The following is a 5,439-nucleotide window of genomic DNA, read 5'->3' on the forward strand; positions in this document are numbered from 1 at the left end:
CCGCCGCCTCCCCGCTCCGGCTGCCTGGCCCCGGGGTGGTTTTGCAGCATCCCGCCCTCTGCCCCGGGGAAGGAAAGGCTTCGTGCCTCAGTTTCCCCTCCCTGAGCACCCAGCCCAGCTCCAGGGAGGTTATTTTCCGAAACACCTCCGGAATGGTGCCCTGCCTTAGCGCTGTTGATGCTAAAGACTCTTCCACAGCGTGGCTGGGGCATGGGAGTGGGATCCAGCGAGCCACCCCAAGACCTGGAGGGCTTCTCCCCACCTAGATGAAAGGCCAGGTCTCCAAGTTCAAGAACACAGCGAGCGGTGTGTCCCACAGACCCACCGGGCAGAGCGGTGAGCTACCTACCAGCTGCTGAAGCCTTGGGATAAGCAGAAATAACCTATTGATTTAGCCGCTAAAAGAAAGGGGAGGACGAGAAAAGGAAAGGAACCAAAACAAAACAACTCTTTTCTGTACTCTGGAAGAAAAAAAAAAAAAAAAAAAAAAAAAAAAAACACCTCTTCGTAGCTCAGTGGGGAAAAAGGTCAAGTTACTATTGACAAGTATGTAAAGACATCTTCTAACCATGGGAAAACATGTATAAATTGTTTCGACTCACTGCATTCAGAACCAATGGAAGTGAATTACAAAACTGCACTTCTTGCATTGTTGGACTGAAAGGATATCTATTTATCATCTTATAAGACAGCTCGAATGATCTTTATCTGCTTTGCCCACTTTCTGACCCAAATTCAGGGTTTTTATGGAAAATTGCAGTCAGTTTGATTGATGAAATCCAAAGATGTCTAAAATGGCACCAAAGATCTCCAACTGTGCAGACTCCAACCGAGGGCTTCAATGTTGGCATTGTTCCTACGAAAAAAGTTGAGAAAACGAGCAAAAGTTAGGGAATTTCTGTTAAAAAACTTCAAATTTCAATGAGGATCCCGAACCTATTATCCCTATTCATGGGGCGAACTGTGTGAACATAAAAGTATTTCCCACACATGGCAAAACAACAACAACAAAAAAAATCCCTTGGTTTTAAGGCGTGCAATAAACCTTCTTTGTATGAAACGCTGAATAACCCTCTGCAGAAAATAAACCCAGCCGTTCCTGGTAAGAAACCGAGTAAATTTAAATGGCTTAAATGGGAAGCACACGAGAAGAAGTATTTATAGCGACTGGAGGATATATATATATATGGATATATATATATATACGGATACACACACACACACACACATATATATATCCATATGGATATATATACACGGATATATATATGGATATATATAAAATCTATAAAATATATAAAATCTGATCTGTGCATTCGAAATTAAAGAGATTAATTAATTTAAAATCCGGAGATGCAATGGTTGCTCTAATTTTATTTCTTTTATTTTTTTAACGCAGCTGCGCGTCGGAGGAGGACTGAATGCAAATTTGAAGGGATGCAGCAGGTCCTGGGGACAGGCTCCCTCGCAGCCCCTGGGAGGGGGCTGCAGCACACCGGTGTCTGGCCGAATTTAGGAGGCAAGGCTCTGCGGTGCGGGCTGCGGGCTCCTGAGCCGAACGAGCCCGGAGCCGAGCGGCTGCGGAGCCCCGGCGCTGCCGGTGCCGGCTCTGGCTGCGAGCGGCTCCCTGTCTCGTCCGGGGCCACCGTTATTGTGGGATATTGTCACCTGCCTAATTGTTCTAAATGGCCACCTCCTATTATTAATAATAGCTGGAACGTGGCTCCTAGACACGTTGCCGAGGCCGGGAAGCTGATGAATGAAACCCCTACCAGGGAAAATCTTGGTAGCTGTCTTCTGTCGCATTACCCAAGGGGGCCGACTATAAATCTTCCTTCATTTTAACCACGTTTACCCTCATACTCCTCCAGGCTAGGGATGCTGTGTTAAGATTGCACTGATGTGCCAATGCTTTGGACCAGCTGCTCCTAAATACAGACAAGTCCTTGTCAATTAAGCCATTGAGGAGCAGGGCCTGGGAGCTCTGGGGCATTTTAGCAGGCAGCAGTGTGCAGCCCCAACAATTAGCATCCATTTTGAAGGGACCTCCAGGGCACAACCGCGCAGGCAGGGAAGAATCGAAACACCAGGCGACTGCAATTCTGAAAACCGGTCACATCATGATGCTGAACAGAGCGGCCGAGGCGGAGCGGGCGGGCCGGCGGGGGAAGGAAGGATGCTGCCCCGCTCCCCCAGCCCAGCCGCGGGGCCGAGGCTCGCAGCGCGGAGGAGGAGAGGAGATAAAGGGCCACATTCATGCGGCCGTGTGAGCCCGGGTTTCCTTCGGCTTTGTGCCTCGGTGTCACCTCAAGCAGCTGGTGGCACGCAGTGCTCCCGGGATGCTGGCCTTTGGCCCAGGCGGAGCCGGACAAGGCAGCCCGCTCCAAGGAGAAGAGCTGCGATGTCTCAGGTCAGGGAGGCCACGGCAGCAGCGGGACGGGCAGAGCACCCGGAGTTCAGGCGAACAAAACCCCGAGGGGATCGGGGAGCCCCGGAGGATCATTAGCGGAGGTGTTTGCCCAAGTCATTAGGGAGCCGGTAGCTAGGGGGGGAAAAAAAGGCTCGGGACACAAGGCACCTCCCCAGCGCGGCCGGGCTGGACATCACAGCGCAAGACTATGTGACCCCTCCAAGTTCAACAGCAGAGCAAACAGCACATGCCGTTAGGGACGGCAGGCAACCGGGAGGGAACAAAGAGGGGAGGGCACCGGCAAAAATGTTCCGGAATTAAATATGGAAAAGTATGGGGACGAGGGCAGGGGGTCAATGAAAGTCAACAAGAGAGCGGGCGCAATGACAGCAAGAATTTAATATCAAAAATACATAAATCTGCGCGGGAGGCAGCCCCAGAATAGGCAGAAAGGAAGGCAGCGCCGGAGTCAACATTCACTTGGTAATAGGGCCAGGATGGATAGGGCCGGCCGCCTTGTGAACGTTTAACACAAAAGTTAGCGGCGGATAAAGGGCGGCTGTGGGTCCGCCAGGGATTTCCATATGTCACGCTAAATGGATCACAGCTCTGCTGGGGAGCTCCTTCTCCTCTCCCCCACCCCGTTACCTCCCCGCCCGCTTATTTCTGCGCCCACCGCCCCGCAAAGCCTCGCAGGGGCCCGAAACAAAAATCCCGTTTGGCCCCCGTCGGGAGGTGCCCCCCCGACGTGGTCTTAGGCTGGAAAATTAGGGAAACCTTAAGGAAAGCAGGTATAACCTACGGATAACACCACGGGGTCCAGGGACCCCGGGCCCACGGCTTTGGGCGGAGCGGGCTGCCTCGAATACTTATGGACATAGATTTCCCCATATTCGACCCCAAAAGCAGAGGGATGGGGAAAGAGACCGTCCTTGGGCTCCAGGCCGCTGGGACGTGCGCATCCGTCGGCTCTGCAGCTCAGCCGGCGTCGCGAGGGGTAGCTGGCTGTCGCGACATGGAATTTCACTCTCGACACTTTCTACCGTGGGAGGAAGGAAAATAATAATAATAAAAAATAAGGGTCTGAGGCCAAAGGCCCCCCCTGTCCCATCTCGGCACCGTGCGGGGGATTCGCCGGGTCCTGCTGCCGCCCCCGCTGGGACAAGGACAGGGACGGGGACAGGGACAGGGACAGGGACAGGGACAGGGACAGGGACAGGGACAGGGACAGGGACAGGGACAGGGACAGGGACAGGGACAGGGACGGGACGGCGCGGGGGAGTGCGCGGACAGGGGGTAGGGGGCGGCTAAAAAAAAAAAAAAAAAAAAAAAAGGAAAAAAAAAAAGGAAAAAGCCGAAATCCCGCGCCCCTGATCAATACGGCAGTGTTTCCGCGCTAGTTCAGGAGGTCACGCGGGCGTAGACACAGCATGGAGAGTTATTTATGTCAAGTCGGGTTATTGTAAACGAAATCCAGCAAATTGCACATAAGCTCCTCGGGGCCGCCAGTGGGCTCGTGGGCAGAGGTCAGTGTCAGTCAGTCTGTCCATCCCTCTGGAGACAGTAATTGTCCGGGGGCTGACACCGCGTCGGGGGCGATAGGCGGCTCCATCCATCTCCATCCACTTAGCCCCGGCGCCGGGGCCGGGCCGGCCCGCTCGGAGCGGAGCGGGGCTGGCAGGACGAGCCCCGGGCATCCCACGGCTCCCACGGGCCGTGCCGAGCCGTGCCGGGCCGTGCCGGGCCGGGCCGTGCCGTGCCGTGCCCCGGCAGCCTCCAGGATCCGGCTCTCTCGCTCCCCCATAATCCCCTTTATTAATAGGGAAATTCTTCCTTTCTGACAATTTAATAGTCCAAAGTAATCATCTGCGTGACATTGCCCATCCGTCTTCTCAAAAAGAGAAAACAAAGGGGACGGTTTTTTTCTCCGGGCCTCTCCAGATCCTTTTCTATTTTGAGAAGGGCTCCCCACAATGGGGTCCTTATGAACCATAATGGTTATGTTTATGAAGCCAGCGATACCAGTGTATGAAGACAATTTTATGCCTAATTAGCAAATGATGTAAGCAAGGAGGAGACAAAGAGGGCTTGTTTCCCGTGCCTGGGTCCCCGGCCATCACTCCTGGGCGAATATATCGCCTCTTCTGTGCCTTACGTCCACTATTTTTATAACATCGCGTCCATTAGCCCCTCCGACTGTTTGTGATATCGCGGACAGTTAGTAAAACAGCTCAATTTAGCGGTGGATTAAAGCAATTTTGAAACATGCTCCGAAGGGAATGGCACGGGAGGCGACGAGCAGCCCTCCCCGCTGCCATCCGAGGGGACCTCACCTCTGGGAAGACTCCAATAACTGCAGCCCCAGCCCCACTCGATTAAGGGATAATTTTTAATATATATGCAATAAATGTTCACTTTGTTAGATTGAATGACAGACAATAATATCGGCAAATCTTCATATCCATCCATTACCGGCAAATGAGCCGCACAAAGAACATATTTGCTTTTGATTAATTTATTTGCAGGCTCTGCTTGATAAAGCAATAACTATTTGGTTAAACTTGACATTCGGTCTTCGGGGGGTTATCAGACCAATTCCCTCTCGTTCGCGGCTGATAATAAAGCTGTTTAAACGGGATTAATTATTAATTGGTTGCAATTAATTTCCCCTCTTCTCGGCGCTGACAAACAATGCGGATCACCCGCTCCCAAACAAAAGGCTGCCCTAAGAGCATCCTCGCCCCATCCCATCGCTCCCTGCCTGTCCCTGGCCCTCTCTGCCCCCCGGCTTCCTCCCCCTCAATCCCCCAAATTGCTGCGCTGGGGGTCAGGGACTGCCCGGCTCCCTGTGCCGGAGGATGGGGAGTGCGAAGCGTGTTATATCTTCATCAAACGGCGAAACCCCTCCCTTCGCTAATAATCTGTCACCGCTTCCCAGAACACACACTGAGACCAAAGGGAAGCCCCTGCCCTGCAGCCTGCCCCTTCCCTCCCCTGTCAGGAAGGGCTTTATCCGGGCAGGGGGCAGG

General features: G+C 53.0%; 1 long non-coding RNA gene across 1 annotated transcript in view; it reads right to left on the reverse strand.

The window, feature by feature from the left end:
* Window positions 1–649: 649 nt before the first annotated feature.
* The window catches only part of LOC311436648, a 7,252-nt gene continuing 2,462 nt past the window's right edge, over window positions 650–5,439 (reverse strand). The window contains exon 2 of the long non-coding RNA XR_014692996.1: window positions 650–856. This is a non-coding gene — a long non-coding RNA (uncharacterized lncRNA). The remainder of the gene's footprint in view (window positions 857–5,439) is intronic.

This window comes from Aythya ferina (genome assembly GCF_964211825.1).
Source record: "Aythya ferina genome assembly, chromosome: 4".
In the NCBI taxonomy this organism is placed as follows: Eukaryota; Metazoa; Chordata; class Aves; order Anseriformes; family Anatidae; genus Aythya; species Aythya ferina.